Source organism: Rhynchophorus ferrugineus, unplaced genomic scaffold (genome assembly GCF_030347505.1).
Source record: "Rhynchophorus ferrugineus isolate W39M unplaced genomic scaffold, kcgeb_rfMv2 rfM1, whole genome shotgun sequence".
NCBI lineage: Eukaryota > Metazoa > Arthropoda > Insecta > Coleoptera > Curculionidae > Rhynchophorus > Rhynchophorus ferrugineus.
The window spans coordinates 29,359,318-29,378,135 of NW_027472580.1; the positions used below are offsets into that span (position 1 = coordinate 29,359,318).

The window sequence follows — 18,818 nt, forward strand, 5'->3', positions numbered from 1 at the left end:
GGACAGACTCGCGAGAGAAGCCACCGGAAAGGAAGAAATAGGGCTGGAAAACCACGGATGGATCAGCACCAGAGCCAGCAAAAGGATCAAAGAAAGAGAGGTAAAGAGAAGGTACCAAATATACTGGGGCAATCCATTAAAGGAAGAAGCCTTTACAAATACTGCCAACAAGTAGGGACAGGAAACATAGGACTGAGTAGGAAGGCTGTGCAACTGATGACAGGCTACTGGAATATGCAAACTTACATACACAGATTCAAACTGAAGGAGACCGATGGACTCTGCGAGTGTCGCACAGGACCAGAAGACACTACGCATATCCTAGAGACATTCGAAATTGGAAAAAAGGGTAGATGCCCGAAACAGGCATCGGACAACCGACGGGAACTACCAGCTAAGAAACGTAGACTGGCTAGTCGATGAGGAAACTGTTACAAGGATAAACGTTTGGGCCGAAACGGTTTTTGATTTTGAGGAAAAGGATACCCAGAACGGCAGCCAAGAGGAGACAAATGCTGGCGTGCAAGAAAGCGGCCAAGCTAGAGATCAGGGACTGAATATGACAGGGAACTAAGAGAATAAAAAGCGCAATAACGTCGCGACGGTACCGAACTGGCGCTCGGAGACTCATCCGTGAACCGTTTCGGGGATTTTATGTATTAACGACCAGCTCAGAGCTTTAACAAACACCAGAGCCAAAGACAAATGGTCTACAATTTCAAAATATTAAATTCGATGACTTCGAAAATAAAATCGATAAAAGTTTCACATGAATTAAACAGGGAAAAACTTAGTGATCTCGGTGTATCCATTTATGAATACCCACCTAAGATGGCGCGAATATAATTGATTAGTGTGTGTATTACGACGCATTGTACTTACTTTGAACCATCGAAAACGTAAAATGTGAAAGGGTTTAGAAAACAAAAACTATTAATTTACTTTAAAATTTTTTGTTCTTAACGAAAAGCACAGGCGACTGGTTGAACGACGATACAACTCGACACTGAGAGTAGAAATCATACTGACGTCTATTTTTATATATTTAACTCGTAACACCATTCAAAACGGGTGAAAATCCCTTAGATTACAGTACAGGTCGTAGTACTAGTCGTAACAGGTCAATTGATTTCAACACATTTTTTGGGCAAAGATTTTCGATACCATTTTTGTAGTACGATTTGTCCTTTGCTTCAAAATAGGCCTCAGTTTCGGCGATTACATCTTCATTCGACGAAAATTTCTTCCTAACGAGCATTCTTTTGAGATTTGAGAACAGGTAATAGTCGCTGGGGGGCAGATCTGGAGAATACTGTTGATGAGGAAGCAATTCGAAGTCCAATTTATGGATTTTTACCATCGTTTTCACTGACTTGTGACACGGTGCAATGTTTTGGTGAAGCAGCACTTTTTTTTTCTTCAAATGCGGCCCGCTGTTGATGGTCCTTCCTTTTTTTAAGATAATCAATGAAAATTTCGATTTCATTTTCATTTTCATTTCATTTTCATGATTAATGATGATGATTTTCGAAAATTTTCATCCATGCGCATCCCAAAATACAGACGCCATAACCTTGCCAGCCGACTGTTGGGTTTTCCCACGCTTTGGAACTGGTTCATCTTGTGCAGTCCACTCGGATGACTCCCGATTGGACTTCGGAGTGAAATAATGCAGCCGTGTTTCATCGGGTTTATTACGTTTGATCATCTTCAAACGCTGCTCCGAATCATCAACTCATCATTGTTTTTAGTCAAAAGTGAGCTCGCGCGGCACCCACTTTGCACAGAGCTTTCTCATACCCAAATATTCGTGAATGCTATGATGCACACGTTCAGTTGATATCTTTAGAGTATCTGCTATTTGATTCAATTTCAATTTACACTCATTCAAAATCATTTTGTCGATTTTTTTAATGCTTTCGTCAGTACCAACTTCTTTTGGGCGTTCACTGCGTTCACCGTCTTCGATGCTTATTTCACCACGTCTAAACTTAACATACCAATCCTTGATGGTTGATTTTCCTGGGGCAGTGTCCGAAATCTTGGCATCAAGCTAAGTTTTTCGGCATCAAGATAGAAAACGTATACTAATCCAACCACATTTCATTACCTTTAGTATAATCTTCCAATAAACTCTGTTTCCATATGCTTTAACATAAAAATATATCCTTTATTCCGTAACAATCTACAAAATTGGTGATTGAAATGATAATATTTTAATAATAATTCATACACTATACACTTATTTTCACCATTATCTGCCCCTAATTTTGCTTATGAAATAATTATATTACCTCAACAAAATGTAAATACAAAATTAACCTAAAAGTGATTTCTAAACACAACTGTGGTAAACAACAAGGCGTATATAGAAAAGATCGCGTAGTTGTGAAAACTGTCGGGCTAGAACCATTGCGTATGTGCTGTTCTAGCCATCCTGACGTCTGATATACCATTTGTAGCATCATTCAAAACAAATGACAAGCCCTCAAATCACAGTGCAGTCCGTAGCTAGTGCAGTACTAGTCCTGTAATGTAATATGTATATATGAACAACATCACGACTTTTAACACATTTTAAGGCCGACATTATTATTATTTCTGAATAAATTATAGTACGAAATTTTCTAATTTTCAATTTTAAATTTACCGCAGAAACTCCTTTGTGATCTCATATTTTATTCCCACTTATCATACAATATTAAGACGCAACATACGTTCAATATAACTTTGGATTTTACGGACGGTATGCCCTGTTGAAAGCGTCTGGCGAGACGAAAGCGGCCGCTCGGAAAGTGCAAAAGCACATCGAAAGTTTTCTCCGGCGCCTCCCCAATGTATTTGTCTCTTGTTTGATTTTCCTATGGTGCCTCATACGGACTGCTTCTCGTCGCTTTTCACATTCTGCAAGCACCAGCTGTTTGCCAAAGTTGTTAGGACGCTCCGATGTATTTAAAGATGGTACAAATTGGTGCTGTACAAGTCGAACATAAAAACGAATCTGTTAAAAATTCTTAGTATATCCTCGAGTTTCTACCGTATATTTTTCACGATTTTACTTCAAAACTCCGATTTCCAATAACGAACGTTTTCTCCCGATACGTACACATGGAAAAACTTGACTTGAACTTGTGATACAATACTTATATTTCAAATGTCTCAGTGAAATCAAAAATAGTGTTTACCCAACCAGGCTATTAGATAAGTATCAACTAGAAGATCGCGAATCAGCAAATATAGATTTATAACCAATTATGAAAGGGAGATCCAATACATCAAACTAAAGATGAATGAAAAGTGTATATATATAGTCCGCTCAATAAAACAGTGAACTCATGTCATCTGAATTGATGACGTGAAAATGTGACAATGTTGCCGCATCAACTCTGAGTTTTAGTTCATTTTAGCTTTGCCATAAAACTAAATTCCAATCTAAATAATATAATTAAACTGTTAAAAATAATAAATAGTCTTATAAAATATAATTTATTTTAACATTACAGTACATCTAACTTATATATACAATATATCAAAGAACTGAAACTACAATTAATTATACAGTTAAACTAGTTTGTAGGTTAATATTGTTTTTTAATATATTTACATTACATTATTTTTCCATACCACCTATGAGTTAGAGTTCCAGACGTGCTTTTCATGTAGTATTCATGTGATATTCACTGGAGCCCTAATCCACCTAACTAGCAATTGTATATCCAAGTAATATATTTGACTTTCATTAGATAGCATATTTACCTTTTACGCTTAATTCTCATTTCCTTCGGTACAGTGTTTCCTTGTAAAGTCATTTAGATATCACTGTATTTTTCCTAAAGTTGTTCTGTTACTACCTGGATACGTCTTTCTTTATAAAACTAGATTTAATCACTGCAATCTCCCTAATAACTTTGCTAATGTATCTGCAAAAATATTAGTATTCGTTCTCTTCTCATACATTTTAATCAAATGCTTATATATATTCTGAACAATTACACACATATCTGTGCCCATAAATATTTCACATTCCACAATAACATTTCCTACAGTTATTGAGGATACATTAAAATTTATCGTGGTCCGGTAGATTGACTGTACTGCGCTGGCGGGCGTATCCCTACTGTTGGAAATATTTGAGTATTCTCAGTATTGCTTGGGACGTCACGAGTAGGGCCGTGTCTTACGTCAACCAAACTATTGATATTGATATCGGCATAGTGTTAGTCTTCGAGGCGTAAAATATACTCTTTGTTAGTTATTAAAATAAAGGGTAATGTTCATAAGTTTTATATTAAGCTATATATACCATACATATGTATATATAGTAAAAATAGCTTTTAAAAAAACAGTAGGAACACGACATTAATTTACGAAACATTTTAGAGGAGGTAAAAATAAAATAAAGCATAATACAAAGTTTTTCTATTATATTCATTTATATATTTTAAAATTTAATATTAATTTTAAATTATAAATTAGAGGATATAAATCAATGAACCTTAACTATGCCATAAACTATTTACTAAATTACCACTTTCTTGTAGGTACAGTCCTTTATACTTCTCACACTATATATATATATATATATATATATATATATATATATATATATATATATATATATATATATAAGATTACTTTTCCTTATCAACAAAGCATACAGCTGTACCAACTACAATCCTTTTCTAAATAGCTACCTCTTCAGGATTAATGGTATACAATATTTTCCTGCACTTCTGCAAAGCCTATAAACTGGACTTAAAATATTTAGTCTTATAACATTCTTAACAAAAAAAATTATATAGACAAACTCAAAATTTTTAATTTCTTGACTTATCGTACCCTACTTAAAATTCATTCGAAAGATATTAATCATATCGATAGTTTTATGGAAAATACTACCTTGATGTTAACTCCTTATACAGTGATATATAAGCTTCTTGACTTCTTGTTTTCTGAGAAATCCTTAAAGCAATCAACTTTTTTTTCTTTATCATCCTGTGGCTTCCAACTTTCAAAGCTTTACAAATTCTTAAAATATAGATTTGATTGTTTAACATCTATATTATGGATCCGACAATGATTCTACCGAAATTCAGTATGTTTACTAAAGGATACTAAAATCACTAAATTGGAGACACAGAGAAGGCACATGATCCTTCTTGTTATCGGCTATAGTTGTGCAGCAAGCTCATGGCGAAATCTTCTTTGTCTTGCTACTAAGTATGTCATACTATAAACTTGACATATTAATTTACTTTCACTGCAAAATTAAAGTCATTTAATCAATTTATCCTCTTTGTAACAACTGAAACTAAACCTACCTTTAACTCTCCATATTTGTAATCCTGTTAAAATGCTGAAATGTTAAGCTAAAAGGCCTTCTGTTTAAGTAAAAAGGAACATCACAATATAACTTTAAAACTGCCGTATCAAACGCTTTACTAGTTAAAACAAATAAATGCCCAACGTTTAATGAAAGTAATACGGTACATCGCTATTTTTTTGACAAACGCTTGGCTTGCAATGTCATGCAGTGTTACCAAATTTAAGGGCAACTATATATTGTATTACTAAAAAATAAAATAAATAAATACTAAAAAAAACGTATCTACTCTATTTTTTTTTCAAAACAAAATTTAAAAGTTAATTTCAGAAAGTCTTGTTAAATATATTATTTTTCTAAAATAAAATACATAAAGCAAATAGCCCAGCTGTAAATTTGGCAACATTGACATTTAGCATTTCGGCTTGCGACGATTAGATTGCGCCGACGAATATACGAATAGTTCCGAAAGTAGCCGAATCTCAGGACCACGGTGATTTTTAATGTATACTCAGTTATCGTATATTAATTATATACTCGCCGTTAGTTGATTTCAGTCTCATTACCCTGTCTTGGAAATTGTCACCATTGAATCATAAAACCCATATTCAGAAAGTTTAAAATTAATAACCAAACTGTTAATTTCCAATCTATCTAATATTTATTTATGGTTCCATCATTTGTAAATTTCTTCTTCAATATATTTGATCGAGTTCATCCAAGCCGAAGGGATTATTAGCCATTTCTGTAGCATGAAGTACTGTAGAATATCTGCTATGAATTATTTATATATGTTATGATTAATAAAACCTAATCAATTGTTATTTCAACAATTACCTTTTTCCATCAATTTTTGTTGTTTTAACACTATTTTTATTATCATCTTGCCATGAGTGATCATTGGGTCCCATTCTGAAATATTCAAGTTTCAGATAAATACACATATTGAAATAAAAGGTCCTTGATTTTTGTATGGATTTAAAAATTGTATTCTATTAAAAGCGATGTCTAGAAGTTCCATTCTCATTCTCTTCGTGGGTTATTTTAACACCATTTTAATCCTAAATTACCTAACAATTTATAAAAGGATGCTCTAACATATATCCCTCAAAGAGTAGAAAAAAAATAAAGGACTTTTGCCTGCTGATTCGGATAGTTGTTCGAACTTATCAGACATCTCTTTTTAAATAGAATAAATAATATGTAATATAGTTACACATTTCATTATACTAATCGTTAAACACCTTACAATTTAACAATGACTTAAATTTTTTTGACAAAATTGCTGTGAATGGTTCAAAAATTTTTGTATTTATCCCATCTGTTCCATCTATGCAATTTATGTGGTTAGTTTCATTTTTATTGCGTAATTTCATTAATTCATTCATATATTCATATAATAATATTTTAGTCCATATTTCTCACATAAAATATACATGGTAAAGCAATAATTATACCAGATATGATAATTTTGATAAAAGAATAATTTCTTTAGCTAAATTATTAAACAAAATTGCATTGTTCTCTACCAATTTGTTCCACTATTTGTACCTTTGAAACTGTAGCTGTCATATTTTATTATTATATTTTTTTCTGTCAGTAAAATTAATATACCTTAAACTATAATTTTATGAAATATTTTGGAATCTCGCCATTGCAGGTAGCTCATTTTTAATTTGTGTTCTATTTCTGTTTTTAATCTACTGCTCTCTACTTTGTCTTCCATATGAGAACCAACAACTCACTAACAAATGAGGAATTAAAATACTATGAAGTTATTTTGTAATCGTTAATATCATTTACAATATTAATTTTAATTGTTGATGTACAAATTAATGTATTCATTACCTAAAATATTCGGATAGTGCTTTATTACAAAATGTAGTTAGTAATGAAACCTGAAATGAATTAAAAATTATCACCTATATAATTCAGAAAAAACTTAACAACTTTTACATTTACGTCTATTATAATGTTATACATCTCCAGAAACATATTGATTATCAGATCTTAAACAAGTAGAATTTTTCTTAGCTGTTGTGTGTTAACCAGGTTAATTAATATTCTTAAAATTAAAAATAGGTTGATTAATGATTATATTATGAATCTGAAAAAGCTGATTGCGATAATATTATTATCTCTTACACAAAGACGACAGACTATTCTTGTCATTCTCAAATTTTGTTAATCTGTAGGGAGGTAAATCAAATTTTCCCTTATATTTTTATCTAAAATAATCAGATATTTGTGTATAATGTTATTGCTAAACTGATATGATGGAAAATTGGCACTGGTTCAGTGCAAAAGCCATTGTTTGCTTTTTAAGCACTAATCATATCATATGAGAAGTCGTAGAAATATTGTAGGCAACTGCTGCTACGGTGTAACGGTTAGAGCGTTCATAATACGGAAATAGTAATATAATTTTGTGACATATACACGAAATTCAATTACGATCAAAACAAATCTAATTTGTTACTAGTATTGACTTCAAAGTGATGGTAATTAAAATATTATTGTAAATAGATAAGTAGGTTTAGGCAGATATTAAGCTAAATTGTTGGTGTATAGTAGAATATAATATACGTGTAGCAGATAGGTTAAATAAGGTTTTTCTTTATTTTTATTCAGTTTTTACAACGATTATTATTTATATTTACATATTTTCTTTTGAAACTTTTTTTGTGTTACAAATATAATTTGATTATTACTGAGTTTTAGTGAGTGAGTCCCTTATTTATTTTTGAAGTCGGTTACATTTTTTTGTTAAAAATATTTTTATACGGCGGTACAGTGCCGTCAGATTTACGCCACAACGTAAGATTACACATCCGGGGTCAGTTAACAGAAATGACGAATAATCTACTGTATAAGAGTTGGAGCTGGCAACGCATTGGCCATGTCCATTGAAAATAGTGCTTAAAATATTTGTGCATATATTTTGTATCACCTGTATGTGATACAAATGATGTGATAAATATTCCGGGTTGCTTGATTTCGGCGCTTTTCGTTTTATTGAATTTTATTTATTTTGAGCACATATTACTCAAATATTTTAGGCGCATAAATTCTTCCTTCGTATAAGCTTTAGCCGTGTCAAATGCCACACCACCGGATGCTCCCGTTTTCCTCAAAAAGGGAAGCAAAGTTTTTACTAAGCCGATTAATATATATATATATATATATATATATGAACAAATTTATTTATATTACAGTATGGTTCATTTTCATCTCTTATATATCAACCAGTCAATGAATATTATTAAAAGCATTAACAAATGAATAACGCTGATCAGGCAAATATAAATTAAGCTCCATTATCTGTTCTAGCACAAAGAGATACCATGTCAAACCTCAGAAAGAAATTAAATGCTTTTAAGCAACATAAAGTTGGATACTAAGATTGCTTAAAGAAACAGGGAAATTGAAAAAGTTAGAGAAATTGTAAGGGCATGAAATGAAAATTAATGGGACTGATCACTTGGTAACAATTGCAATTTAAACGACCCAGTTAATATTTAGAATTGTAGATTAAAATGTTTAAACAACCTCATAATTGATTGCTTGAAGTGCGCTATATATATTCATTAAAAATATTTTAATAATATTGAGTTTTAAATTTAATTACTATACATGAAGACGTTCAAACATCTCCAAGGAAACTTTTACGGTTTCCGGGCGTTTTCCCAAAGTAGTCTACGAGATACGAGGAGAGCGCCAGTTCAAGAAGTGCAAAAGCACATCGAAACTTTTCTGGAAAACGATCTTCCAATTTATTTATTCCGCTCGAGTCTCTTGTTTGATTTTCCTATAGCAGCTCGACTGCTTCTAGCCAATTTTTCCATTCTGGTAGCGTCAGCTGTTTGCTCGAAAATTGTCAATATCACTGATTTAAAGGATATTTAAATTCTGTTATTTTCCTTTAGAGCTGGCCGGATTGCGTGTTTGATAAACAAACTGAAGATGCCGATATAGATTTTCATTTAGTCAGTTGACTTTCCTGAATTTCTGACTAGAAATTACAGTCAATAGTAATATTATTCTATTGAATAAAGAATATATTTTGGATGATAAAATTATACCAAATGTAATATAAGGTCGGCTATCTTTGATTTCTTTTATTTTGCTCAGTTGTTTTGGCAATTTTCGTTAATTATTAAATTTTTACAGTCTATTAGGAAACAGGCAAACGAATCCAAATAAATTTCTGATTTAGACCCTCATAATTCGCTTGTCACTTCCTTATGAAGAGAACTAATTTTTTGTATCTTTTCAAATCAATAAAAATCAAAGTTCCTTCTTATTTATAGAAAATTAGTTTCTAATTCTGCTCTTATTCGACACATTCCTTAAAGGTCACCAAAAGTGAATTGAAGTGCTCTAGCCATAAGTTCTTAGAATTAGTAAACATCCAAGCTTTTAAAAACAGCTTTAATCCACACATCATCACATCCATCATACACAATAATTGCAGTTCAGAGTATAAGGCCGCTAAAAGCAGTCTGAAGTTATACAGTTAACTTGTTGTTGTACAATCACTAACTAGAGGTAGATTGCAGTAGCAGAAAGAATGGTTTGTTTATCTCTGATTATGGAATGTGAATGTGATGAGTGAACTGTTTACACTATGAGGGTTTAATTTATATTAAAATTGAATGGAGACGATAGTGTACTCTGCCCGAAAATCACCAAGTCTTCACATTTTTTCAATTCTACATAATTATTCTACATAAAAAAATTCTTTTAAATCGTTTCATAACTTTTTTGTATATAATAAATACGCCTTGATATATCATTTATAATCCGAAATCAAGTGCCATGTCAAGCTCAATTGGAATTTACGTATTAAAATGAAACGAGTATAATTTTGAATGAGGCCCAAAATATAACGGTTGCTTAGACGATAATCGAAATTAAAAATATGATGTGCAATTATGGGGTTGTACAAAGAAACCTAATATTAACATGACCGAAACTTACTAAAACAGTTCTCCGCAGTATTGTTTACGCCGCATTACGCCTTTGAATTAAAGACATTTAGACAGATCTAAAGATATCAAAGATCAGCTAAGAAATGAAAAGGTTTGCAAAAAAATATCAGGGAGATTGCGTGATTACAAAAAAGTCGAAGTGCTACAGCTCGACAACAGTGGTCTTACCCGTAGTTTGAAGGTACAAAAACCCTTTGAATTAATATAGTTATGTGTAAGAACTTTGTTAGTTAAGCTTAGGTCTTATATCTGGAAAAACAATAGGTAGGAAAAACTACTAGATATATATAATAATGCAAGATAAATATTATTAGTTAGCTTATTAGTAAATCCTTATTTAACCGTCTTTTGTCTAAATTGACTCGTCTGTTGAATTAATAAGCTCATTAAAAAATATCAACTTCACTCATTATTATTTATTTACTCTTATGCGAAGCTACTAGAAGATATATAATAACACACAATTATTAATTAAAGAGCTTATAAAATATATGCTCATCGTATTTTCACGTATAAACTGTCAAAGATAACTGCAACAAAAAAACCAAAACGGAATAAAGCACTCCAAACTGAAACCAGTCTAGCGTGTACGTATCTAGAAAAAGAAAAGGCTTGACTAGGGCCTGAATAAACGGTATCGAGAGAACAAAAAAACTGGCAAAGTGTCGGTGCGCCAGTTGTACTTTTCAAGAGAGCGTGTATTCTCTTAGTAGTAACAGATTTTAGAGCTCCTGAAAATTTCAGGTTCATTGAACGGATGCTATGTTAATGGTGCATCTGGTACATCTCTCATCGATTCTCTCGATTTGTTTTTGTTTAGAATTATTTATAGTATTTCTGTTAGTAAATTGCCATAGTTCTAGTTCATATCATTATTTTGTTCTATCATTAGTGTTTTTATATTATCAATTTTTTGAAGAAGAAAATGATGAAATAAACAAAATATAAAACTATTAACGACACCCCAATGATCAAGAATCATTTGTTGAATAACATGGGTTCTTAAATTAAACGTTTAATGAAAAAAGTGTTTTTCTCATAAAATATACAACAGTTATAAAAGAGTAAATTTAAGATATTCTACAAAATTTTAATTATGTAGGTTAATTTGTTATTATTATTAATTACGTAATAATTAATTTGTGATAATTACAGAGTACTAAGCATAATAATATGACAAAGCTATAAATATCTAGAATCCTGCTTATTGTATCTTTAGTGTGATGCTCTGAGGAGAGGTTTCAGTGTAAATATAATTAAAAACACGTTTTATATATGTTTTTTCTTTTGGTTTTTTCTTCAATCTCTGTTTTTTATTACCACTTCGCCGAATACGCCACATTCCGTCAAACAAATATGGAACATGCAGATATTCCGAAAAGTTTTTTTTCATTTTTGTCCACGCTCTTTAAATTTCCGGCCACTGCATAGCGACGGGATCTGGAAAAATTATAAACGAAAAGAACTGGCGTAAATAACACAAACGCTGGATTTCCCCCATCCCGGCTAATTCTTCGTGTCGGTAGGCGGCTTTTAGGAAGTTCAACATGTTGTTTAGGAATTTGACATTTAAAATGGTATATTTCTGGTTTGCGAACAGCGTATTTTAAATGAAAGACAATCAGATCCGGATAATAATTTTTATTTTGCTTTGTATTTTCCTTAATAACCTCAGATGACTTCAGTTAGAAGTCTAAAGTTTTTTCTGTAAGAACGAGTGAATGACGTATTTGGTGGCCATATTGTTTTGGTGCCTGTTTAACGAACGATCTATTATTTATTTATTCTTATCAGTCATCGTAGCGATATCCAAACGTGAATGATGAACTTTCGAATGTTGGAAAACTTTATTATAAAAATTGTTTGTTAGTACTTCAATTTTGGTCGTCCATTTCACCACCAATTTTGACCGGATTGCTTGCGCTATCAGTCCAAATATATGAACGATTTGAGGGCATAATTATCTTTCTGGACACTTTCTGGTGAAGTTTTTGAAACCCACTTGATTTTTAGATGAGTGTGCTGTTCAACGTTTAGTTATCTAGCAATAAGCTTTGGACGTCAATCGAAGAACTTTAACAACATCATATTTGCACGCCATAAGTGTAAATAGTCTTTATAATTGACTTAGGTCAGATTAGGGGCCTTTTTCGATCAACTAGTACATTTTTTTGATTTTGAGATTCATCTGCTCTATTTTTCTTTCCTAACGTTATATTATATATATTTACCGACAATGTTACTATATAATTTTTGTTATACAGTCAGCCCTGAAGGCTAATCATTTTGAAATTTCAAGGTTTATATATACATATACACCCCACGATACCAATACACACCACTAGTAACACTGGATATTTGTTTATAACACATGTAAAGACTGTTTTTTTATAAGAGGCAAGAATAAGAATGATATGAATCGCTTTTCCTGAATATTCGTCTGTGGCCACAAAATTCTATTTAATAGAGTTGAGGTTCTAGTCACTCTACAAGGTTAGCTGTGAGAATATACTAAATTGTCTAAGATTCTGTCTTAAGACATGAAAGGGTTACGAGGTTACGAAATTTCGCCAATCTGGAAGTAGTTCAGCTATTGGAAACCAGCAAAAATCAGAAGATTAAAGCGAATAAAACTACCCGAAGCTATATAATGTATAAATGTAATTTAACTTAAGTACTCTAATTTAATTTTAATTTGCGAAATACGTACTGAAATTATCGCACTCGTCTTGCTTGTGTATTTATACAAATATATTACAACAAGTGTAACAAATAGATTTATCAATTAAGGTTTGATGCACGAGATTTACTAAATAATAATAAAAACAGATGTTGAAATTGAACATATTTTACGTAAAATGTTTGCCCCGTCAAGATGGTCAGCTTTATTCTTAATTGCTTTTTGACCAATTTTACTCATTCTTTTTATTAATTTATTTAAGTATTCGGAGTCCAATGTCTTGCTTTCATTTTGTATAAGTAACTTGTATTTCCACAAATCTGCTGACCTTAATGAGCATCCTTTCGTCACATTTCTATCAAGTTCATCCCTAACTAATTCGATAGGATGGCGATTGTAGTTATTGCTATTTCATTATTTGTAAAATTTCTTGGTTGTACTAGAAGCCTCTCATAAAATGTTTACAAATGTTTAAGATCATCGTCTTGTTGAATAAAAAACTTCGTTTAATTTGAGTAAATCTAAAAATAAGGCACACAAATTTTCCTGAAGTATTATACTATTATGTATTCAGTTTTCCATCATATAGCCGGGATTATTATTAACAAAGTATCCCCAGACCTTCACGTTACCACAACCAATCTTAACAGTTTACGTACAAAAACGTCTATTAGATCAAAAAATATAAAACTTTTGCGGAACAGAACGCGTTTTATCTCACTTTGTGTCTATTTATCTATTTACAATATTATTTTAACCACTACCAATTGATCAGTTTGAAGTCGGTACGACCAACAAATTAAATTTGTTTTGTTTGTAATTTAATTTTGTGTATATGACACAAAATTATGTTATTTTTGTATTGTTTGGGCTCGCCAACGACTTCAAACTGACCAGACGGTAGTAGTTAAAAGAATATTGTAAATACATAAGTAGATTTAGGTGGGCATTAAGCTAAATTATATGTATATAATAGTATATGATACGTGTTGTAAATAGGTTAAATTATTTTTTTAGTTATTACAACAATTATTATGTACCTATTTTATTTTAAAACGTTTTTTTATGTGTTAAAAATCTAAGTTTGATTATTTTTTACATTTTATTTTTTTTATATTTTATTTTTCTCTTTTTAGGGTCAGATATTTACTCAATAAATTACGCAATTATTTTATTAAGTATTACAATAAATAGGTCGAGTAAAGGTACAATAAGAATAAAGAAGCAATGATTGAAAATAAAGAACGATTAGAGGAGATCTGACAAATGTTCTAACCAAAAGAGAACAACAAAAAGTCGTTACCCCTGCTGGGAATCAAAACGGCGATCTCCGCGTGTGAGCTAAACGCTCTAATTACTACACCATAGAGACAGTTGCCTGTAATATTTCTAGGGCTGCTCATATGATATGGTTAGTGCTTAGAAAGTAAACTGAACGGCTTTTCCAAAAGCTCGTGAAGGGTATGGTCCCTGCTTTTATCATCAGCTTACGTAAATAACTTCAAAGTATACAATTAGTTGTCTGTATGTCCCGATAATATTTAAAGGAATATCCTCTAACTCGAAATGGCTAAGCAGCAACATTATACCCAACTATCTGATTATTTTAGATAAAAAATAAGTGAAAACATTGTACGTGCCTTTGAAATTTGATGGTTTCTCTTTTGAATAAAAAAAAGATATTTGAAAATCGGTCCATAATTGACCGACAAATCGGTGAACATACATACAAAAATATACAGTCGATAGAGGTTTAACTGTTTTACTATCACTAAAATAGAACAAGTATATCATCATCATAAATAACGTCGCTATTAAAAATGGATATATCTTACCATTTTCCACTCCGTTTGGCATCGCGTCGTCCTTGTTCCAGGCATTCCGGTCGCGATATATTCCAGTTAAAGTCCCGGGCGGGGGCGGGAATGTATGGTAAGACTTGAGACACAAATTCGCACCACGCGAAATGGTTGCGAACTCCCCGAGAACATTAAGGCAACAAAAAGCGCCTCATCTACCGCCCCATAATTAATTATCTCGTGTTTTTGTCGTTTTGCCACTGCCGCAAATTAAAATTAATTACTCGGCCGCACCATATTTTATCATAGGTCTAAGACGGAGGCGGCCGCGAGCGCAAGAGAAACGAAAAAAAAAACGATAATAGTTCTCACTTATAGAAATCTCATTTCCTTTCGGCGAGTCTGCGTCGGTGATTAACGAGGAGTCGCTATCTTTTCTTGTCGCGGAGATTTATTGGATTCCGTTGATTACTTTTTATTGTACGTATCGTTGGGCCTCTGCCTGGTGGCACGTTCGGGATGCAAGATGGTCGGCGCGCAGAAATACGACTCGATAAGCTTCGAACCGACGAGAGAAACAAAAAAAAGTTGTTATTTACGTTCACTTAGTTCCGTTGTAGTACGAGATAGTTCGACATCAGACGCGAAACGAACCATCAAAACGTAACGAGTGATAAATTCATGGGTTGTTTTTAAGGAATCTTGTTTTCCTAAGAACACCGATTACGTACTATTATGAACCTGTTATGTCAAATAATAAATGGACCATTTAATTCAATTTTTGTCTTGAAAATCATTATGTATTGGACAGTTAAATAAAATATATATATTTTTTAAAAATATCTCTTAAAACAACTGATTTTTTTTAATATGGCAATATCTAGGAAATGAATAAAACAGGTAGCTGAAAGATCTACAAATAATATAATAAAACAATCTTGATAGAGTCGTTAATTGAGGTCTCCATCGCGCCGCTGCGTTGCTTCTACAAAATCAGTCTTTGATCTGTGATCTTTGATGGGACTTAAAATATAATAGAATCAACTTGCGATTTTTCAACCTCTGGTGATACATCCCCCATTAGAAAATGTAATGTAAGTTCTTTAAGGTGCTATGCGCTCTAATAGATAAATTAATATATAAAGACGAAACCATAAAGACGAAATTAATTTTTCAATTGATGCCACTGTAACATTTTCTTATTTACTCTATAAAATGTCGCAGTACTGAAATATTCAGTATCTTTATTCCCGAATTATCTGATTTCTTAATTAACTATTACATTTTTAGACGACTTCTTTATACGATGATAGATCATCTTTCGAACAGTTGGATAGAACCAAATGATGACACTCAAATTAATATTTTCACCACTATCACCTATGCCTTGATAAGAAGTAGGTTGACTTTCTGTAAAAAAACAAATGTACCTGGCAAGAACGATGTTGCATAGGCATTTCCCCTAAGCCTTACTTTACGAACAGATTCTGCAATACGAACTAATTATGAATTCCTTACTAAAATGCCTCTGAAATATACAATCAAATTTTAATTGTGGTTAATACAGATAACTTAGAGTATTCACTTGATCAACCTTGTTTTAAATTCTCAGGAAAGAGCGGTCTTGTTCTTTGGAAAACGATGTCTTCGTTCTGTAATAGCTTTACATCTAGTAACCCACAATTTTTTACTATCAGGATGTGTTAGAATCAATTTTTATATTGATTAATGATTTAGTAGCAATTAATGTAATACCGAAATTATGTACAACGTAAAATTAAATGAAATGAAAATGCTATTCTTCAATATTATGGCGTCGAAAATGGCTCTAAGCACATAAAACAAAACCAATTGAAAATGAAATGAAATAAAAAAAAATTGATTAAAAACAATTTAAGCGAACCATTCACATGCTTTTGAGGTGGCGATTCTGAGTGGTTGATTATATCTTATTTAATAAATAGATTCCGTGCCGAATAAAGTATTTTTATGATTGTAGATGGTAAGTTAATTGAGAGTTCAACTACAACTTCAGTTTTAAACAAAACATTTATCGCAAATGCTTTAAAAAATATACATCAAACAAATTAAATAATTTTAGGAGATGAAATAGTATTAGCATTTGTGGTCAAATTTTATATCAAACATCATATACTAACCTACGTCTTCTCATTATTGTGATATAACTTGCCAGTATTTGCATCTGATACCAAAAGTATTTCTGCTTTCGGATCTCCTTTTACAGCTTAGTCTAGTTGTATTTTCACCCAATTATTTTTTTTTAGTTTATTCGTTTTTTTTTCGCTATAGATATAATAGATATGTAGCTGACGTTATAATTGTACTGATCTGCTTCTTTCAATACTGTCACGTATGAGAGAGCAGCTATTACGTTGGTGCTTGCATGTACTTTGATCGATGACAATGCGAAATATAGATATAAAGAACTTAATCTAACCTTTAAATTCGATGATTTTGACATGTCTCTATATAATATAAGGGTTTTCCAGCTAGAGCTGCTAAGTTATTCAGTTAGAAGTTATACTCGTAACAATTAAGTTATTGACTCTAGTATGTAAATTAATTTTGAGGGATATAAAATGGAAGGTTGTATTTACGATGCTAGTTGTATAATACTTTATATCAATATATCCTTTTTTCGTTGTTGAACACTACATGAATAAAAATGTGCATTTTGATGAAGTGGTAATTTCCATCATGAAATCAATATAGTCTTTTAGGGGTAAATGGTTCGGTGAATAGAGTTAAGACGAATGAAAACTGTGACGAAAACATTATTTGATCGTTATTTATTGATGCTATTTGAAAAATATTGAAAATATATTAGATCAAAAGGCAGCGGCGCAGTCTTACCTGAAGAGGGCGCTTGGGCAGTCGGTAGGTTGGGTGGCTGTAGTCTGAACTGAACGATGTCATTGATCTGAATTAAATTCGAAATCGAATTTAATTCATTCGAAATAAATTCAAATAAATAAATATATAAAAGATCTAGACCAAAGGTAAATATAGTCATCGTGGAAAATCCTGAATGTGATGTGGTACGGTGCTACATGATCTGATTTAGCATTTTTATGAAAATACTTAATAAAATACTAATAAGACTGCCCATTCGTGGACAGTTTTCATAACATAAAAAAAGATAAATAAATATTAAATAATTTCATGCTGTATGTAGAGTAATTTTATTTTTTATTATTTCTTTTATATTTGTTTTTTATTTTGCATTTCTTTTAGGGTTTCATTAAGTAGAAGCAGTATAGACAGATGAACGAGAAAGATAATATTTGTAAAATCATAATTAAATATTCTATGAAACAAGTATACGTTGTTTAACAATATAGTTTATATTTGTCACGAAAAATTCTCTCAAGAAAATCAAAGAAAGTGGAAAAGGAAACAGTGACAAAAGCAATCAGCTTGTCGACGGGTTTTCATCATTTGAAACACCGCCGGATATCAAAGCAGAGAAATTTTATCCCACCCGGAAGAGCTTCGGATACAGTGAGCACGAAAATAAGGCGAAAAAATACAGTTCGTCACTTTTTTCCTTATTCCCCTTAGCAAACTGTCTTGTCGTTGAAATATTGACTTGCATAGTAAAACACAACGAACGACGTGATTTGCTTAAAACCGTCTCAAACATGAAGGAGCCGGCGTAAAAAGATCCCCGCCAGATGTCCCATTTCCCACAAGCATCTCCTCTTTCCGACTAAACAAAATGGGAAACAAGGAACCGACCATCGGGATTAAGACAATCAATTTCGCCCGTCTCGGTACGTGTTGGTTTTTATCTCGGTTAGATCCAAAGCCGGATCCGGATATTATAATGCTTCGAAATCCGCAGCTTTGACTTCATCGAAAATCAAATATCCCTTATCTGTTTTTCATAGCAACGATGAGGTTTATGTTTAAAAGAATATACATTGTATTTTGTTAGAAATCCAAGAGGAGGCCGTATGATTAAAGTAAACCTTTGCGTCCCCAAATGTGTATGTCCAAACAGG

General features: G+C 32.0%; 1 protein-coding gene across 11 annotated transcripts in view; it reads left to right on the top strand.

Moving 5' to 3' along the window:
* The window catches only part of Cad87A (Cadherin 87A), a 727,969-nt gene that overhangs the window by 362,507 nt on the left and 346,644 nt on the right, over window positions 1-18,818 (top strand). The window lies entirely within an intron of this gene.